Source organism: Micromys minutus (genome assembly GCF_963924665.1).
Source record: "Micromys minutus genome assembly, chromosome: 30".
Taxonomy (NCBI): domain Eukaryota; kingdom Metazoa; phylum Chordata; class Mammalia; order Rodentia; family Muridae; genus Micromys; species Micromys minutus.
This window is the reverse complement of record NC_137965.1, coordinates 22,807,292-22,829,530: the sequence shown is the minus strand read 5'-3', so window position 1 is coordinate 22,829,530 and position 22,239 is coordinate 22,807,292. Positions and strand designations below refer to the sequence as shown.

General features: G+C 41.4%; 1 pseudogene across 1 annotated transcript; it reads left to right on the top strand.

Moving 5' to 3' along the window:
- The first annotated feature begins 18,380 nt into the window (after positions 1-18,380).
- On the top strand, positions 18,381-18,870 carry LOC308439822 (histone deacetylase complex subunit SAP18-like; annotated as a pseudogene). Its single transcript has one exon. The product of its transcript is annotated as a histone deacetylase complex subunit SAP18-like (transcript).
- Positions 18,871-22,239: the final 3,369 nt, after the last annotated feature.

Genomic DNA, 22,239 nt, shown 5'->3' with positions numbered 1-22,239 from the left:
ACTACACCTCGCTAAGCCTGCCAGAGGATGGAAGCACAAAGCCACCATATAGACTGAATTCAAATATATGACAAGCCCCTCTAAAGGGCAAAGGGACAGAAACAATTTCACTTTGGATACTAGAGGAAGTATCCTCTAGATAGTACCCTTATTAGTCTACGAAGCAGGCTGAAGGAACACTGTCTTTGAGCAAGGGTGTGTGGTTGGATTCAGAATACATTGGTGGCCCCCAGAGAATTTGCTCATTTCTGAAGCCTTCAGTGGTGCCCCTGAGGGAGGCTGAGAGTGGTTAGGGCTGCCTTCCTCTGCACATTTTCATGCAAAGTGTCACACAGATAGATGCATGGCTAGGAAGGTGGGGACCAGCTGCTGCAGGGAATCCAGCAGAAATATGTACACTGTGTGACTCTTCCATCCCACAAAGCAAGTGACATCACTGTAGGGCACTGGCAGGAGCCCTGGGAGGAGAGTTGGGAAGAGTGCTGGGAGAAGATCTGGGAGGAGCCCTGGGAGGAGATATGGGAGGAGGGCTGGGAGGAGCCCTGAGAGGAGATATGGGAGGAGTGCTGGGAGGAGCCCTGGGAGGAGATATGGGAGGAGGGCTGGGAGGAGCCCTGAGAGGAGATATGGGAGGAGGGCTGGGAGGAGTGCTGTGAGGATAGATCTGGAAGGCTAGTCTCTGGCAATGATCAGAAACTTTAGGCATGTGGAGAGATTAATGGTACTACCATACTATTACTCGAACTGAGATTCAACCACTAAGTGCAGGAGAGTCACTTGACACAAACCTACACATGCACAGGAGACTGCTTGGTAGACACTTGAGAGGGATAAAATCTCTATGCCCTAGAGAGCAGAGACTGGGTATCCCATGGAAGGAGGAGAACTGAGCTGATGAGGTTCGAGTGCATGTGGCCAGATCATCAGTGGGAATGAAAAGAGTGGACCACTGCACCATCCCAGACTAGCGACTCAGCAGATGCCATGCACTGGACCATTTACCACAGCAATTTCATGGGAACCTTCTTCATGCAGAGAAAACTGTCAGGCACTATATACTGGATAGACTAGGGAGAAATGGCTTTTCTTGGGGCATACTAGGAAACCGGACACAAAACTCAGTCTAGATGGATACATGAATTAAGTGAAAGGTAGGTGAATAGAAGTCTAACAAATTAAAATGCTGGGGAAGTAAAGACATAATTCAGGGGGAGCAAAGGCTCCATAAGCCCTGTCTAAGGCTCCTGTCTCATTTAATTAGAATTTCAAATTGTGACACAAAAAAATAGGAAGGGAGGGACACTTCAGTGACACAATGATTAGGAACATCACAGAATGGATGGAGCAAAAGAAGGGAAGAGAGGAAGGAAGGAAGGAATAAAAGGAGGAAGGAAAGGGAAGTGGAAGGGTGGGACAAGGTAGATCAAAAAGCTCATAAACTAATAAAAGAACTAAAATAGTAGCTGGAGCTCACTCTACCCACAGTAGTAGAAATCAAAGCAAAGCTCTCAGAAGAAACCCAGAAAGCAAACTGCTAAGAGTGCTTATAGAGAAAGGCAAAGCATCACCAGGGGCTGTGTAATGACACCAGATGAGAATCCAACCACACACTATAGAGAAGAAAAGAAAACAGAAAGCCAACAACCCTACCCTTCATGGGAAAATATCTTTATAAACTGAATAGACTAGTTTTCCATAAAATCGAAACCTGACTGACAACACTGTCGATCTGAACTAAAAGAAACGAAGCGTGGTAAACTCATAGTAATAGTAATATGTTCCAAATTAAAATTAAGATGAGTGAGGAAGAAAGCTGTGATAAAAAATTTAAAATAGGATGGAAAGTGGGAAATGGGAACTTTCTTGTAATTTGTGTGAAATGGCAGGTTTGTTTTTGTTAATGGGGACTGTGATTATTTAAAGACATATCACTGAAGAATTCCTACTTCACTGAAGGCTCCACTCCACTGCGGGCAGCCCCACTCCTAAGCAGGATATGAAAGCTAGATGAATGTAAGTCAGAGAGCAAGCTGGTAAGCTGTGATCCTGCCTTCCTGCCTTGATTTCTCTAAATGATGGATTGTGACCCAAAAGTGTAGTCTGAAGCAATCCTTTCTTCTCCCACATGCTTTTGGTCTTATTTATAATGGCAACAGAGCACTACAAAATAGAAGGAAAATCTTCAGACATTTACATTCTATGCATATAGAGTTAGTTTATTCAATAGACCATATGGCTTTAAAAAATAGCATCTTAGAACAATGTATAGGTATTCTTCATGTGATTATAAACAACCAGCATATATTTATGTGTGGGGTGCGTGTGCGGGTACGTGTGTGTGTGTGTGTGTGTGTGTGTGTGTGTGTGTGTGTGGTGATAGTTCACTTACATTTGAAAGATGTATTTGTAACAGATTTTAAAGCTGAAAAAAAGAATACCACAGTTATATAAAGTGATCCCCACTCTTGCTTACCTGTATTTACTAATACAGGTTAACCAGGAGGAGAAACAAGTATCTGTCTGGGATAGTTACTGATAGTCTAATAAGCATATAGCTTAGAGTTGCAAAGCTTACCTGTGTTCTGACTCTTCTGTGAAGACATTTAATGATGTTTCATTCCTAAGAACATTTTTGGTTGAATTTCAAAGCCGGCCTTCTGCTCAGACCTACAAGACCAGCTATATATACACCAGAATTCCCCTTCCTCTCCCCACCACAAACTTCAGGAAATCACTGGTAAAATTGTATATTTGGGTATTGAGGAGATAGAATAAGAGGTCGCCAAGGCGACAAATGAGAAACTGGACACTGAGATCCATGAGGACAGGGTGATCACTAGGCTCTTATATTCACATTTTCATCTAGAGGAGCACGTCCTCAGTGGGATTGGTTACATGTGCCGGGCTCACTAAAGATGAGGAGTGGAGAGTAAGTCTGCTAATGTAAAGCCAAGAACTATAGAAACATGTCTTTCATTAAAAGGGGGTCCCCAGAATGTCATTTAGAGCACAGGTATTCTATTTAAAGAGAGAAGGTAGCATACATAGCCAGTGGAAATGCCCACAGATGCCAGGAACGTAGCGAAGGGGCTACTGCAAGGGTATTTCAGGGGAGACAGAAAGCAAATAGTATGAAGTGGAGGTAGAGAGAAGCATACAAGGGAATTAATGTAACAGGAAGGGTTAGATTGGATAGAGGTGGGAGAGCAGCGTGGGAGGAGGAGAATAGAGAGGGAACAATGAACACAAACAATGTTTGAAAATTCCACATAGAAACCTACTACCTAGACACTTCCTAAGATATGGCCATACAGATGTTTAACATGAGTTTAAAGAGAGATATTTTACAATGGGAAGGACAATACCACTTCTAGATACCATAGGTTACCAAATAAAATCTCAGCTTCGAGTATGGGCTGCCTCTGTTCAAGTTGTTTCTCAGTGAGGTACAATGCCCTCTGCCACAAAGATTACAGACTGCTGCCACTGCTCTTTGTCACCCCTCAGACACCGTTGCTGAAGACACCATATATTTGAGACATGAGGAACAGAGAAATCAAGCTTGGATTGACCTTGTAGTTTCACCCACGCTGGCTAGTTCTGTAGTGCTGGATGGGTCTATTTATGTAATAGGGGAGAAAATATTCAATATTATACCCAGCTGTGAACTCCATCAGCCAAAGTAAAAACTGGCCTAGTAAGATATGCCCATGGCTGTAACAGTTGTACAACTCTCACTGGAGTAACCGACCACTTCATGACTGCATCTAAATCTCACTCATCAGAGCCATGTCTGGTACTATTAACTGAGCCAAACACTTGTATATAGCTGAGTTATATAGGTCCTGGGGGAGCCAGTACTGTTATTTTGCTGAATGAACATAACTATTAAGCTGTACCCTAAATTCTTATCTTTATATACATTGTTTCATATATCTCTCTTCCTTCATCAAAATTCTTCTTACAGTAAATGGAAATTCATACAGAGATTCACACTAGTTCACATGTAGGGAATAAGAGACTATTAAGTGCTCAGCTCTAAATGGGACATGTATACCATTTGTCTCCACACAAAGCTCAAGTATCATCATGTCATCATGGAAAAGGAGGCAGAAAGATTTTTAAGAGGCAGAGTAATTAGACACCTGTATAGAAACATTATGTGCTGGACATGACAGTCCGCATGGACTCACAGAAGCTGTGACTGCATATACAACACACACACACACACACACACACACACACACACACACACACTCACACACACACAAACATACACATAGGCACACTCATACACACAGAGACATACACATACACAAACACACATGCAGACACACACTCACACACACAGATACACTGATACTCACACGCACACATACACATACTCATACACACAGTTATAAATACACACACACACACACACACACACACACACACACACACATACACACACACATCCTTGCATGGATGGAAAGGATTTCATGGAGTCATACCCTAGCTAGTATTATTGACAACTGATGAATTATTGGGCGAGAGCATTTTCTTCAGCGATGTAGTCCCTGAAAGGTTACCTATGCTTCAGTAAATCGTCCTACCCCACATACACACAGAAAACACTAAGTGGACTCAATGGGTTCAGTTAAAGACTGAGAGAACACGTGAAATTTGAGAAAGCAATCTAACTCAACAAAATTGTTCCCTGATAGATACGTACAGGTTATAGCACACACACTACCCTTCCACATAAATATAAATATATGAATACCTAGAAGACTTACCTGAAGTGAATATAAAAAGTCAGATGATGTCCCTGTTAGCATTCTTTTGCTATGAACACCATGACCAAAGGCAACTGGAGGCAGATCTGGCTTAGTTTACTTTCCAGCCTACAGCCCTCCTTGAAGGGAATCTGGATAAAAACTCAAGATAGAAGCTGGTGCAGAGGCCACAGGGCAGGGCAGGGTGGGCAGGGCAGGGCAAGGCGGGGCTGCTATTTACTGGCTTGCTTCTTATTGCTTGTTCAGTTTGCTTCCTTATGGACCCAGGGTCACAAGCCTAGGGGTTGCACTGCCCAAGTGAACTTTCGGTAACAGTTTGATGGAGGTAATTCTTCAGGTAGAATTTCTTCTTCCCAGGTAATTCTAGCTTGTGTCAAGTTGACACACACACACACACACACACACACACACACACACACACACATGAAAAGACTCACTAAATTATTCTTTCACTTACAGAGTTAAAAACTGGAAGAATTACATGATAATCTAAATGAATTTGGAATTAGTTATTCAATAAAACAAGTTGCTCATTAAGAGATGTACTTTAAAAGCCAAGACCCTCTACAGATGTGTCATTACCTATCACTAAATTATAGTTAAGTTAAAACACACAGCCTTCAGGAAGAAGAAACAAGACCAGGATTCCTAACTAATTTAGTAATCCATTGGCATTATTAAATATGACTTCTGAAACATGGAAATAGAAAAATATCTCCACAAGTAGACCATATAACTGCTTACTACCCACATAAAAATCTAAGAACTAGTAAATTAAAAAAAGTTACATTCAATCAAAGACTTTGACAAGTTTGCCAGATATGAGACAAATATTGAAATCCAAATAAATTATTATATTCAGTGATAGGTAGCGTTTAAAATAATTGTAATTATGAACAGATACTGCTGTGGTGATAATAAAAGAACTTGAGTTGTCAGAGCCGGAGGTCTGTCCAGTGCTACATCCTGTCTTTAGCCCATGTGAGGCCCTGAGTTCAACCTCACACCACCAGGGGAAAAGGGTCTGGGAAAAGAAAGCTGCATATTTGGATTGAAATAAAATACAAGCTATATTAAAGGCAAGAAAAAAAGCATCAATAAACAGATATAATGGTTCAGGTACAAAATACCTCAACATCCTGAAGAAGTCATCTTGTTGCACGCTGCAGAGTCTATGTGACCGCAGTGATGTCAAAAGGATTCCCAGTCAAACTGGGCAGTTGAGACTGAAAATAAAAATCCAAAGTAAAGATTATTAGGCTACCGAACCAGATCGGCTCAATATAAAATTATAGAATTTGTAACAAAATAGAGCTGACATGAATATAGCCAGACAAGCAGGAAAGAAGATTGAGGGACAGCGGGACACACGGACAGAAGTGTGTGCAGGGTGAAACCCGATAGCAGGGAAGCTGCCTATATAAACTGTTACTGAGATAACTGTCATCAGTCAGATACAGAAGAATTAAGTGCACTGCCATATCAAGTTACATGTGACAATCAGGTCTATGCCCACTGATCTCAGAGTCATAAAATATAGAATCTTATGATTACCATGCAGAAATTTACTCTAATAGTAAAATTGATATTAATTGTAATTAAAATAATTTTAACTAATTAATTGAAACAATGTGAGTAGAAAGACACATTAATAATATTAAAAATACAGAGTAACAATTCTCACTACATCCAAAGAAATAATATATGTACACCAAAAGATACCCAGAAAATGTCAAACTAAGCTCCCCATACACATATACACAAAACAAACAAAAAGCAAACACACAAACAAAAAACTAAAGCTAGTACTTCTAGTTTGGTCATTATGTAAGCAGTTAATGTTTCCCTAATTTTGAAAGTTACTAAATTCAGAATGGAAATCTTTATGATAATTGATGTTCTAAGAATTCTCAAAATGTGAACAGAAATGTAAACATATCCTTTCGTGGACTTTGCAGCACAAAGTACACTCATTACTAAGCAGACCACATTTACAAAATTATTGTTCATTGTCAAAGAGACATTTATAGTCCCCAACTAAAGTCACCAATTAGCATGAACACCGTGAGTTATTCTCACTGAATTGATATGGTAATAGAAAACAAATAAGAAATTTTAATTAGTCTATGCAACATTGATGCTCAGAAATTTGTGCTCTCATCTTGGCTTTAACTGAAAACATGATGGGTAAGCCAGTTATCACCGACCTGCATGGACCCAGGTCCAGAAGCTCTGGTTAGGAACTAAGAGCAAACAAGCTTTGAACTTTCTACCCTGTGACTGCCGATAGCTCTGTGCCTCATCTAAGAATCACCCAGCATCATACAATGAAAACACAACTTCATGAATTTCTGTATGGTGGCTTTTAGAAGACAGAGTTAAATGTCAAATAAGAGCACTAATTGTCTAATTAATTCCAAATGGGCAAAAGATCTCGACATAAAACCAGATACACTGAACCTGATAGCAGAGAAAGCGGGGGAATAGACTGAACTCATTAGTACAGGAGACAACTTTCTGGTCAGAACACCTGTAGCGCAGGCATTAAGGTCAACCATTAATAAATGGGACCTTAGGAAACTGAAAGGCTACTGTCAATCAGGCAAAACAGCAGCCTACAGAATGGGAAAAGATTTTGACCAAGTCCACATCCAATCAAGGTCTAATATCCAAAATATATAAAGTACTCAATGGGATAGATATCAATAAAGCCAAAGCATCTGACTAAAAAGCGGGGTACAGATCTAAACAGAGAATTCTCAATATGGCTGAGAAACAAAGACATGTTTAACATGTCCCAACTATGAGAACAAGTCAGTCTCTGACCTGGGCCTGCTCTTGGGACTCTAGTTGCGCTGCCCTGACACGGTAGGTTTTGTTTCATCTTATTATAGTTTATGCTGCCGTGCATGATTTTTGTCTCCTAAAAACCCGTTCTTTTCTAATGTGAAACAGAAAGGGATTATACAGGACAGGAGGGGAGGAGAAACTGGGAAGAGCAGAAGCAGGAGAAACTATCGTCAGGATATATTGTGTGAAAAAAGAATCTATTCTCAATAAAAGAAAAGAATTAAATTAAAAAAGAAAAACCCGTGTGGATTTTACGTGGCACATCGTACCGTATAAAAAGCAAGGTGCCACATGTCCCCACCCTGTCCACTGACCCTTCACTGACAAGGGCCTACAGGCCAACTTTGCTCCAACCTGTCAGAAAGCAGTCCCAAAGAAGCCATCTGAATCTGCACAAGGACAGGTCCCTCCTTGTGCGCCCAACTATGAAAGCAGGTGGAATACAAGGCTCTGCATACTGAGGTAGGAAAAAATTCAGTTACTCAGAAGCTGAGGATGTGCTACAGTTGCTTCCGTGGAATGCCCCTGCACCGTAGCTTAAGGGGACACTGACAACGTGATTGTAGGCTGTTCTCTGTCACTGTGTTCTCTTCCAGACAGTGATAAAGAGAAAGAGCCCCTTGCTGTCTCCGCCCTGGAGCACAGAGCAGACCTGCTGAAGGAAAGGAATAGAGCTCCACCATTTTCTGCTAAGATCAAGAAACCTGTCCTCTGAGAGGAGTAAGTATCCACACCAGAGCAGGTGGTGGCATGTAGTAAGTTCATCCTCCGAAGTGCAGGAAACCGGAACCCAGGCAGCTCTAGCTGCCTACTACTGGAAAAGCGTATCACTTCGCTCCATCTGAACCCACAGACTCGGGCCTAAGACAGCACAAGGCTGACAGAACCCTTGCCTGTAACTGCAGAAACTGTTCTAAACAACAGAGAATCTCTTCAGCTAAGGGGTGGGGGGTGGGGGAAGAAACATGAAACTGGATCCCTTCTGAAGTCTTGGTACAAAAGCAACATCCAAAGCTGCTGCCAGGGAGAAACTTTGAGGGAAAACCTTCAGAAAATGATCTAGCGCCTACTCCCACAGTGTACTGGGTCAAAGGGGTGGGAGGATGGGGGATGGGCACTCTGAACGCTGACAACCGGACATGCGCCAAATGCCAAGCTCAGGTTGACTCATACTGCTTGGGACATCATCTGGGGGCACAGCCAGAGAGCCCGAAAGTTTCCAAAGAATTTTAACCAACTGAAATATTAATGTAAAAATGGAGAGAGGTAGTGGAGCTGGGGAGTCCAGAGGATAGAGGGGTGCAGTGCCAGGAGCGAGATGGCAAATCCAAGCGGAAGAGGGCGACGGTGGGCCAGCGGAGACATCTTAGGGGAGAGGAGCGAGGATTTTTAGGCATAAAGTGAAAGTATCAAAGCAAAATTTCAGTGAAATATTTTAAAATTTAGAAACCATCAAGTAAAACAAAACAAAAAGATCATCTCCAGATTTCGTATTCACTGTGACGCAAACAACTGACCCTCTAAACAGAATTGTTAACCGAGACTTGTGTTGAGGATGGAAGGTATGCTGTGACCAGTCTGACAGGATTAGCCCTGAAGCAAGACACACCCGAAGGAAAGGCGCGGTGTTGGCTGACACAGCGCTTCATCTAAAGCCAACGCTTAAAAAAAAAAAAGAAAAAAAAAAAAAGCTGTGTACAAAATTAGCCAACATCAGAAATGAAATGGTTCATTAAAATATTCCCTGTTACTTGCCCCTAACGGATGTCCTGCTTGATAAAGTGAAGGTCTCCACGTGGAAATAAACGTGTGTCGAGGGAAAGGACAAAATGGGGCTGCTCAGTGTGGTGGCCAAAGTAGACATCTTCCCAGACTTGGGAGAAACACTCACAGCTCCCTGTTTTAGCCCTGTTACAGACACTGAGTGTTTTCTCTTGAGCATTCCTTTCTCAGCGACTGGAATAATAGTATAGGTCAAAGGACAGACTAATGAATGATGGAGCTTTGACCTGAAGTCCCATGTCCTTAGGCACTGTTCCCTCCCTGGGGACATAGTCCTGCAGAGTCCCCACACTTTATCATAGCCCCTCTGCCTTCTCAGGACTGCAGAGACATTACTGAGAGTTTAGTTCATCCAGTCAGACTGTCATTATTCATTATTAAACACCTCCCAGAGCAGTTACTAATGCAGATAGAATTTGATTTATGCATCCAGGAATCTAGGAGGATAAGCCATTGTAGGGCAATCAACAAAATATCCTTTCAGAAGTCTCTTAACAGTGAAAGGGGGGAAAAAGCCACAATAAAACAGTGAAGTATTTAAATTTTGCATTAGAAAATATAATGCCAGCATTGAAAATATCCATCAATGGAGGTGATTTATCGAATAAAGGTTTGCATGCAAATTCCATGTCATTCTTTACTCGGAAAGAGCCATTATTTGTATGAAAATCATTGGGGGAATCTCATTATAGGGAAAAATACACTGGCAAAGCTGCATCTCGGGAACATAACTCTTGGCGGGAACGGGCATTAATCAGACTTCCTGTAAGTCTCAAACATTACGGAAATATTTCCCAGACTGCTTGGCTGTCTCGGGAGATCATTGAGAATAGTGGAGATATGGAGGTCCCCTTGAAGATGATGGGCATGCTGACCCAGAGTTAACATGCAGGCCGCCCTAAGGCCCTCAGAGGTCAGAGTTGGACTTGAGGCTGTGAGAGCTGGGGGTACCTTTCTGAAAGGGCTTAGCTGTTAGTTAGAACATTCTGTTGACACTGGGGGAACTGAATTTGTTTTATGTTCCTTGGGGGGGGGGAATGCTAAGGCTCCATTGTGTCTCTGGGAAACAGAGTAGGAGCACACAGAGTTAAAAAAATGACGACCTGAATAGTCTCAGATATACATCCTCCACCCCTTCTACATTCCCTGCAGTTTTCTCTTTATATCTGCTCATTCCTTCTTACCATCTGCCCATAGCTGCCCAAGGCCTGATTTCCACCCTTTAACACTTAGGGAGATGGGAAGAGACTCCATAAGACACAAGCAAAAATGCTTTTCACCTCAGTTCTTATCTGGTGCCCCGCCTCAGCAAAAGAGCTGTGGACAGAGATGTGTGCTGGTTAAGTGGGGTCTGACTTTACCAAGTCAAGCTCCAGGCGGCCCCTCTGGGCTCTGAGTTAACACACCCTGGAGTGATTAGCTGCTTATGGTGGGAGCCTCACAGACTGATACCTGTGGGACAGATGAGCCAGCAGGAGGTAGAGCGGAACAGAGGGAGCATGGATGGGGGCAGGGGTCTGTCCCTGTAGTCTCCCTTCCTTTTCTCCAACTGTATTATGCAAATAAATATTCCCAGGAAAATTCCTCTGAATTCTGTAATGAATATTCATGTCTCCTCATTTTGCTCCCCTTCTACCCATTTCCCCCTCCATGACCTATCCCAGTCCCCCAAATTATACACATATGTTAAATATTAAAACCTAAGATTTACATATACTTAAAACACACGTGTTCTGCTTGACTTTCAGGTCGAGGATACTTCACTTGGGATGACAGTTCTCAGTTTCGTCTACTTGCTACAAATACCATGGTTTTCACCCCCCCACCCCCGTGGCTGCGTTGTGCATGGCGGGTGTCAGGTATGAACTGTGGCACATTAGTCTGGAGATGTCTTGGAATTACCACCGACTGCTTATGTGCATAGGGACTCAGCTTCTTTGACCTCAGTGTCTGGAGTGGACAGGGACCTAATGACAATCTGTTTCTGTCCCCAGTCGAGTATGGCTCACAGTGAATGCTTCAATAGTAACTCTGATGAGAGTGAATTGGACAGTTTAGGAAAATTGTGTGATTTTTTTTTTTTTTTTTTTTTTTTTTTTTTTTTTTTTTTGTTCCTCTACACGTTGCTAGGAGCTGTTAATTGTAGTCTGGAAAATTGTTCACATTTACATTAACTGCAAATACATTAGCAGTTGGACCTGGGAAGATGTGCCAGTGGTTGAATGATCTATTTTGGTTGAACTGTTATGTGAATTAGCGAATTGTGTGACCAAGAATAAAAGAATCAAGGTTTGCATGAGTGTTTTTTTCTTTTCCTAGAGCTGGAGTAATCATGAGGCTGGTGAGCACAGGCACCCACAACCAGCTTTTATAGCCCATCCCCCTCCCTTCTGATCTGTGCCTTCTCCCCTGACAACTAATGTTAGAGGCTGAGGAATTGTCGAACTGGAAGGATGGCTAAGTGGTTAGGCACATTTGTTGCACTAAGAGCTGGTTTGCTTTTCAGATTTCTTGTCATGTGACTTACACCTGCCTGTAACTCCAGGGGATCCAATACTCTCCTCTGACCTCTCTAGGCACCAGGCATATAGCATTTTTAAATATTTTATTTAATAATCACACAATCAAATAATGTATTTTGATCAAATCTTCTCTCGATTCCTTCCTCCTCAATTACCCCCATTCACACCACTGTCCCCCCTCCCATTTTCATGGTCTTTCTCCCTCTCCCTCTCCCCCTCCCCCTTCCTGTCTCCCTCCCCCTGTCCCTCTGCTGAGAACACTCACTGGTGCCCAGATGACCGTGGTTATGGAGATACCCTATATTGGAGCACTGGTAGCCATTTAGGGGCTGCATTCCTTAGGAAAACTGATTCTCCATCTCCCAGAAGGCATCATTGCCTCTTCTGAAAGGGCTAGCATTCCATGAGCCCCTCTATCCAGCTGCTGCCTGTCTTACTCTTGTGAGAGCCTTGCGCTCCCCATCACAATCACTGCAAATTCACACCTGCTAAGGTCCTGTCATGTCTAGTTTGTAGGGAGAGGCATGGGTGTCTCGATGGCACTGAGTGTGTTCATGAGGGTCAAGAGTAGAAGGTAGAGGGTCTTACCCTTTCTCTAATACACGATGTTTTCATTCCTTTTCTTTTGTAGGCTTTTATTAAAATGGAAGCCTTCAGGGAATATGGAAGAATGTTACTATAGTGGCCAACACAGACAGCAGCGTTCTCTCTACTTAGAAACTACAAGACTATTGTAGTAACTATCTGTAGTAACTGTTGATCCTCAGTAGCTACCCTTTCAAAGGAGAGAATTTCAACTCACTTAGAAGCTTTGTTGATAGAGGAAAAGAATTTCCAGATCTTCAGAAGAGGACAAGAACTGTTTGAAACAGCAGAAAGCTGGGGAGAGATGGACATCCAGTTGTCTGAAAGAGCCAACAAAGGAGAACTTTTCTGTGACTTTGCAGGCTACTAAAGATATCTGCACTACGACAGAATCTCCAGTTCCCCAGTCAGCATAAAAAATGATTTCATATAGATCTCAATTCTGTAAGCCCCTCTGATAAGCTACTGACATATTGGAGTATCTGTTGGCATCCTAGGGTCTTTCCCACATTCATCCCTTAGTAAAGACCTGGGCAGCTAAGTCTTTAATTTTCCAATTTCTAAAAGGAGGGAAAGCGAAACTTCATAGAACCCTGCTCCATTGGTTTCACATTTGACACGTTATATAAATTTGTTTACTACTGACAAATTGAAAGAGAACTATGTCTTAGTCTTGCCTGTTTTCTAAGCAGAACAGTGTGTCAAGGAAATACAGACATTGTCTGATCACTGCAGGGCTGAGTGTTAAAGAATAGTTTTAATCACACACAGATACACATAGACACAGACACACAGACACACACCTGTTAGTATGAAAAGCAAATCCATACAGAGAAACAGAATATGTCACCCCAAATGGGCATTGATATAAGTACCACTTAGAGTGGCCAAAAAGCTTGTGGAAAGCCCTCTTCCAAAGTCCCATGGGCCTAAAAACAGAGTGCAAATTCACAAATTCATGTTCAGCTCTGCAGCAGAACAATTTTTTTCCCAGTGGCACTAGACCTTAGTATCCCAGAAATAGTGCTTTACCAGCCCCTCCTTGCCTGCCCTCCTCGACCCTCCTTCCTATCCCTCTTCAACTTCCCTCCTTGCCCATGCTCCTTGCCTGTCCAAGTCTACCCTTGGTTTCCCATGCCTGTTCCTTCCTACAAGTCACCAACCCAAGACACGAGATCTGCTTTCCCCATCTTGTCACCTCTGTTCATCTTTCTGTTTTTTTCCTAAAGTGTCCAAGTTTAATCAGCCTTTGGAGCTCCTCATGCATGTTAAGAAACTTTTGCTGGCTTGTCTCATAGTGGTTTGTCCTCTTGTCATACATAGTTCACAGGGCCTGGAGGAGAAAATGCAAGGTGTATTACACAGATTTGTGTGTTTGAGTGTGTGTATGCATATTCCCTCATGAAGACCTGCACATGGGTGAGGGTGTCCATGCAGATGTGTGTACTTGTGTACAAAGAAGAGGATGGTTTTTGTATAGCTTTCTCCACTACCCTCTACCTAATAGAGTAATGAGACAGGGTCTGCCACTGAAGCTGGATCCCTTCAGTGAAACTAGCCTAGTTAACTAGATTTCCCCCAGGGAGGCCCTGGTTCCATATTCCTAGTGCTAGGACTACAGAGAAACCATTCTGCCTGTCCAAGAAGCATACAGCTCTGGGATCTCAAGTCTAGACCTCCAGGCATTGTTCCTGAGACATCTCCCCAGCCTTGCACCCACCTTTTCTCCTTCATCTTCTTCTAGGAAGGTAGTTTGTATTTCTCATTAGGCTACAGGTTGAGAACTGGGAACCGGAACAGGGTACACTTTGTATGTGAGCTGTCCTACAACCAATGTCGGGGAAACCGCTTTGCACGTTATACTGAAGAATCATTTCTGGCTGCTTCACAGAGAAGCGGTCTTCGTGGCCTTTATAGAAAGCTTTGCTGCCTCCCCCTCCACTGCATGGCTGAGATAAGTTTTAAATCCACACCTCTTTAATATTAATGGAATATTCATTAACACTTGAACACTCATTGTGTCCCCAGCTGTGCCTTGGACCCCTACGTCTGATGAGAATCTGGAGAGATAAGTGACATAAAACATCCCATTAGCAGCCTGTCAGGGGCTATCTCCCGTCCTTTCTATTATGCTACTTGCTGAGTGACCACAGAAACAACATGGCTTTCTTTTTTAATTACACTCAATTAATAGCAGTGGTGCCTAATGTAGTCGAAAAGAAAAGACTCAAGATGCTATCGGGCTAGTGAAAGGATATAGTTTTTCCTAATTTTTTTTTTCTTGGCACCTTCAATGAATAAGTGTGTTAAGGGTTCAATTGGTTTAATTATGCCAAACCAAATCTATAAGGAATATGGCAAATGCAATTAAAATGTAATCAGTTGATGTAGAGTAGATTCAATACAGTTTTCTCCGAATCAAATGAGCTTAAAAGTATGCTACTGGTATACTTGAGGCATAAATAAGTTTATTATTATTATAAATAAATAATGTGTGCAGTTGTAGTCCGGGTGTCAATTATGTGTGTGGATGTGTCATGTGACCACCTGGCTTAGGAAAGCCACTAAAATCAGAACTACCTGTCAAACGGTGATGTATCTTAAGGGGACATCTGAAAAACAAAAACCATAACAAAACAAAAAACCTGTTCCTTGCTCTGTGAAGCGTATTAACTTATATATACAGCAAACAATGTAAAAATATTTCTAAACTACCAAATTGAGATCTCAACTGTATATTTATTGATATGCTGATATTCATGAAGGCTAAATTTTTATTTTTGCTTTTAAGTTGAATTTCACATAGCTAGCTTGATATTATTTCTCATCATACAAATCATTGAGGCATTTATCTAAAGTGGAAAGTGCATAACTTGAAAGCATTAACCATAACTTCCTTAGTACTCACCTAATCATGGGTGCAATGATTATTCAATAATTACCTTGGGAATTTGATTACATTAAGACAGACATCACAACAGTTGGCATGTAATTGTTGATGATGACTGTGATGGCAATTATTTTTCCCCTTATTTTTATTGAGTTTTGAAAATAATTTTAAAAAGAAGATAGGAGTTGAGGCAATTAAAACACAAAGAAACAGAACAATAAGCCAGTGCCTTTTGTTCCTTATAGCTAATTCTCTCCATGGGCAGTCATCCATAAAACTTGGTTTGTTTCTCACCTAGCCTATAGGAGCCAGTGATTCTGCAAAGGGCCCATGGGATCTCCGGGAACATCTCTGCAAAGCACATGATGTCAGAACTGCTCTCACAACAATATTGAGACATCAGTTGCCTTTTTGAGGTATGGACATTTGAACAAAGCAATAGCCTGTGAATTGCTGGTGGCCGAGCAAAGTCAAGGAAAAGCCAACTGTGGGAGCAGGTATAGCAAACAGCACAGCCATCGTACTGGGAAGACATGCGGGTTCACTTAGCAAGATCTTTCTTGGAGCAGAAAGTATAATTAATATTGTTACATTTCAATCCTTGAGTGGTTGGGTTTTTTTTTTAAATAATGTTCCATTTGAGGAAATATGAATTGTCAATGTAGCACTGTTGGTACCAAGGCAGATTGATTGTCTCCAGGAAAACTCTTCATTTTTTAGCTATTTCACTTGCAAATTGAATAAAATAATTTTCTCCATTCCATATTGCTTTGTGTAAGAAGCTTCAACTGGAAAATTATAACCAGTGTGGCTTGAGTGTCCATAAACAGTTTGAAAAAAAACAACAACAAAACAAAAGCAAACTAGAAGGGAGGGTGTGAGCTGGAAAACCGGAAAAGCCCTAACCATTACTCATGGCAGATGGTAAGGGCAGAGGTTTCACATGACATATCTAAATGTGGGGAACATTCTACCTGCTGCTCAGTACAACAGCTTCCTGATCCTTTAAGTCCTAGGTTTGGAAGTTCTGTTTTACTGGATCTGCCCAACTCAGAAGACCAAATATCCCAAATGTCCATCACAAGATGTGAACATTGTCACATGAGCATCCTTTGCAAACAGCATTAAGCCTAGTGGGTTTTTTTTTTTTTTTTAATGCAATAGAATATGACAAATTATTAGGTTAAGAACCCAATTTAGAAACAAGGGAACAGAAAACATGTAACTTGAAAGAATGGACCCAGGAAATATTAAGACTCGAACATATCTCTTCAGTCTCCAATGAACTATAAGAGGCAATATCCAGCATCAGAAAATGGGGGCTAGAGAAGAGGGCTCTGTGGTAAAGAGCACCAGCTGCTCTTGCAGAAGACCTGGGTTTGGTTCCTCTAGCAACATGGGGCTCATAGCTGTCTCTACTCCAGTTCCACACCCTCCTCTGGCCTGTGTGCACACAATGCACAGAAAAACATGCAAGGAACACAGCCACACAAACACACAATAAAATAATAATGATAGTAACAGCAACAATAATAGTAATGATAATGAAAGAAGTGACTAAAATAAAGTGAAATAATCTCTCCAAAGTATATTATGAGAAAGGAGATACAGAAATGAATGGATAATACAAGTGAGTAATGGGAAGTCTTTTTTCTTTCTGTTTCTTATTGGTTATTTTGTTGATTTACATTTCAAATTTTAACCCCCTTCCAGGTTTCTCCTCTGAAAACTCCCCATTCCACCCCTTCCCCTGACTTCACAAGGGTGTCTTCCACCCACCAACCCACTCCTGCCCCACCTCCCTAGCATTTCCCTATGCTGGAGCATCAAGCCTCGAAAGGACCAAGAACTTCCCCTTCCATGAATGCCAGACAATGCCACGCTACATATGCAGCTGGAGCCATGGGTCTTTCCGTGTGTAATCTTTGTTTGCTGGTTTAGTCCCTGAGAGCTCTGCGGGGTTTGGTTAGTTAATATTGCTGTTTTACCCTTGTTGCAAACCCCTTCAGCTTGTTCAGTCCTTTCTCTAACTCCTCCTTTGGGGTCCCCCTGCTAAGTCTGATGGTTGGCTACAAGCATCCACATCTGTATTGGTAAGGCTCTGACAGAGCCTCTCAGGAGGCATTTATATCAGGCTCCTGTCAGCAAACACTTCCTGGCATCAGAAAGTGACTGGATTTGGTGGCTGCATATGGAATGGATCTCCAGGTGGGGCAGTCTCTAGATGGCCTTTCCTTCAGTCTTTGCTCCATTTTTGTCCCTGTATTTCCTTTAGACAGGAGCAATTCTGGATTAAAATTTTGTGAAGTGTAGGTGACCACACTAGCCCTATCCCTAAACCAGGTGTTGTGCCTAACCTGTCCATATGGTCTCTACAGGTTCTTGATCCCCTTTGTTGGGTATTTCAGCTAATTTCATCTCTGTTGAGTCCTGGGAGCCTCTTGCTCTTCTGGCATCTGGGACTTTCTGGTAGCTATCCCCAGTTCCCTATCTCCCATTGCCACACACCTCTGTTCAATTTCCTGACCACGGTACATCTCACCTGTCTTCTCCCACACCTAATCCTGCCCCACATTTTTTCCTCTCTTCTTTCTCTCTTCCTCCCAAGCCCCTCCCACCCTCAACCTCCCGTGATTATTTTGTTCCCCCCTCCAAGTAGGACTGAGACATCCACAGTTTGCAGCACAGGTCACCCCAGTTTCTATTCAGTTTATTGCCTAAATTTTAAAATTAAAATTTCGTTTTCAATTACAATATATGTGATATAAATTTGTAAAATTATTTCCACTTTTAAAACATAGGTACATTTAGACAAATTTTTGATTAAGGCCCCGAGATACAATATTCATTTTCTTATAGAAATTATTTAGAAAGATATTTCCTTTCCCTCTCTGCCCCTATTTTTATTTACCTCTTCTTGGCTAATCTAGCCTCATAATCATTTCATTAAAAAGTTAATACTTGGACTTGCTCATGCTCGCCGCAGGGGTCGGAGGTCCGGGCAAGCGTTTCCCCGGGCTGAAGGAGGAAGATGGCAGTGGAACCGCGCGTTACCGAAGAGGAAATTAAGAAGGAGCCAGAGAAGCCGATCGACCAAGAGAAGACCTGCCCGCTCTTGCTGCGGGTCTTCACAACCAACAACCGCCACCACCACCACCGAATGGACGAGTTCTCCCGCAGGAACGTGCCTTCGAGCGAGCTGCAGATCTACACCTTGAAAGAACTGACTGGTTTAGTAAAGGAAGTCTACCCAGGAGCCAGAAAGAAGGGCACACACTTGCATTTTGCAGTTGTTTTTATGGATCTTAAAAGACCTGGATATCGAGTTAAGGAGATTGGCAGCACCATGTCTGGCCGGAAGGGCACCGATGACTCCATGACCCTGCAGTCACAGAATTTCCAAGGAAGGGATTATCTGGACATAGCCATCCCACCTACAAACCCTCATAGGCTCACTATTTGAATATTGCTCTCCAGTTGGTGTTGCCTTTTGGGGAGGTTGAGTGGGTAGTGCATGGACTGGAGGAAGCGTGTCACTAGGGACTGGATTCTACAGCATGGATTCTTCTACTACTTCCTGTTTGCGTCGTTACTGCTGCCAATGTTGTTCCTCCATCATACACTCTTTTCCATTTGTAACTATAAATTAAATTCTCCTCCTTGGAGTTTAATCATAGTAACAGAAAAGTAACTGTACTCTAACTCTCTAGATTTTTATTTTCAGTGAGTCACAGGAAACTCTTTACCCCTGAGACAGTGTCAACTTCCTTCGGGACAGGGGAAGTTGTGAGTATCACCTGGAAGGGACCATTTGAGTTGTTCCAACTTCTAAGAGTGGCCTTGGTAGCATCTAGTTCATGAATGTTTATACTGTGATACTCTGCCCCTCACATGCTTGATCTCTCTGACTGACACACTATCTTTTGCATCTCATTTGGAGAACCTATGCTTATGTAACAAAGAACCCACATGAGGTGTCAACTTTTGTAATCTCCACACATGTATTTGAGGATACTAAGGAAGACTATTAAGAACCTTGTAGGTAACATCACACAGCTTTCAAGGAGGAAGAGGAAGAGAGAGAAGAGGAGGAGAGGAGAAGAAGGGAATGGAAGAAAAGAGAAACAAAGGAAGGATGAAGGGAAGAAGAAGAAGGGAAGAGGAGGAGGAGAAAGGAATAAAAAAATAGAAAAGAGAAAAATTAAGGGGTTGTCATTCTGCATTCTTATGTGACATTGTTCAATATCTGCAGGAATGTCTTCTTTTAACATGAACCTTCTTGATTCATGTCTCATCATATACAGAGGTGGTTTCATATGTAGAAACTTTTCTACAGGGACAATCAGCTCTGTAAGCTACCTGACAATGGGCTGATCATGAAACTAATATGTGTTCTCAAAGGCTGCTATATTCCTATTATTAAGATGGGAACTTCTGGAAGTTGCAGTTGTCAGCACCCTGAAGAGTGAGCTCCTCAGACAAATAATGGAGCAGAGGCATGTCTGACTCATACACTTAGGCAGTTGTCAAAAATATCTATTGATTGGCCATTTTAACTAGAATGCTTTGAGAACAACAAAATCAATGCTTTTATTTTTAAATCTGGTGTGTTCATGTGTGCGTGTGGTGTGTCTGTGTGTCTCACTTTGTGTACATGTTTCACAGTGCATATGTGGAGGTCAGAGGACAACCTCGAATGTTTGTCTTTGCCTTCAAATTTGACTGCAACAGGTCTCTTCAATTACTTCAAAATTGTGGATGCCAAGTAGGCTGACTCTGGAGCTTCAGAGAATTCTCCTGTCTAATTACCATCTCGGTGCAGATACCCTGGGGTTTACCCACGCATGTGTTCTGGGGATCAATTGTTGGGCAGGTACTTTACTCATTAAGCTACCTTTCCAGCCTACAAAAATCATCTTAAATAAGGTGAGAGTGATCACCTTTATCTTTTCCTTTAGATATATTTTTCTTCCATTATTGAATAAAGCCAATTTGCCAAGAGCCAGCCTCTACATTTGAGCAACTAGTTACAGCTAGAGCTATTGCTGTAATAGAGAGTGGATCAGCCTGCATGGAAGCAAATGCCATGTGAAAGCTTATTATTGTAACGAGTAATGGGTCTCAGCAAATCCAAGCTTATTATTGTAACGAGTAATGGGTCTCAGCCAATCCAAGCTTATTATTGTAATGAGTAATGGGTCTCATCCAATCCAAGCATCTGAACTTTTATCCAATCAGAGGGTAGCAACTCCCAACATATGATGATATAGGCAACAACACCAGCCCATCAGATGTTTTTCATATGATGTGTGTGTGTTCTACAAAGTTCGGGAGGGAGATTCCTGAACCACAGAATATTGAATTTCTGTCAGAATCTAGGGCTTTCTTTTTTGCTCAAATAACATCTCAAACTCATCTCAGATTTTTCTTTTAGTGAAACCATTTGATCTTCATAACTAAATCACAGCAGATTATTAAGGTTAGTGAATGAGAGTTATGTGTATGAGATGGTGGTCATGGCATAAAAGTAAATATGTATGGGAAAAGTAATTTCTCAATCATTATTTTCTTAATTCCTCTGATGTTAAAGATAAGATGTTGAACAGATAAATTACTACTCCTCCAGAGGAAACTTTTTGCTTTCTGTAGTGCTAAAAATGTGAAATTCCTCAGGGAGGTTGGCAAAAGCAAAGTTATTTTTACTGGTTAATAATGGAGGTGTGAATTATCCTAGTAACTACAGAAGTGGGATCGTGACTCACATACCCCACAGTCTCAAATAAAATGTTGAGAGAGATCTGTTACTGGGTAATGCAATATGGACGGTGATTACCTGCAATGCTGCTTTGGTACCCAGTCTAAATCCAACAAACATGGGGCAGATTTTACACAGGCTCAGTGTTAGCACAGGGTGTGTTGAGGTATTTCTTCTTCATAAACTTTCTGTGAAATTAATACCACTTCTTTAGATAATTCATACAATTTAACAAGGAAGTCATTGGAGACTATGAATTTTAATGAGAAGGACCTTAACTACAAATTCAATTTCGTTAATAGACACAGTGTTATCTCGTGTATTTCTTCTGAAATCAAATTTGTTAAGTGCAGACTCAAAGGAATTTGGCCATTTCATCTAAGCTTGTTAATTTCCTAGCACATGGTATTTTTAATGCTTTATTACCCCCTTAGGTGTCTATAGAATGTATGTTAAGTCATCTCTCCCATTCCTACAATGTGTCTTTCTTTACTCAGCTAGTAAGGTGTCAATTGGATTGATATTCTCGACACATGAGCTGTGGGCTTCATTGATTTTCTCTGTTGCTTCCCATTCTATATTTTATCCATCATTGAATCTTTATTGTTTCCTTCCCTCCTCCTGATTTCCTGTTTACTCTTTTAATGAATTTTCAATCACAAACTGAGGTTATCAGTTTGAAGTTTCTGTTCTTTTTTGAATCTATGTACATATTTAGTACTATAAATTTAATATTTGTCCTAAGTTTTTGTTGTCAAGCACACATTTTATACTTTTATTTTCACTCAAATCATTGTTTTTATTTCTTAATTAATTAGAAATGTTATTTACACGTTGAAACATCTGACACGTTACAAAAACTCGAGCACTGTTTTCTATTTTATTAGCATCACAATCAGAGAACATATTCTGAATATCTTTTAGGTTTAGTTACACTCTTCACAATATTATTCATATTAGTAACTATGCACCAGAGAATGATAGCTTTATGTGTTGGAGGGGAATTCTACACAAGTCACAAATTGAAGTTGAAAGTCATTTTCATTGCTTCTATATAATTCCTGAATTTCTATCTAC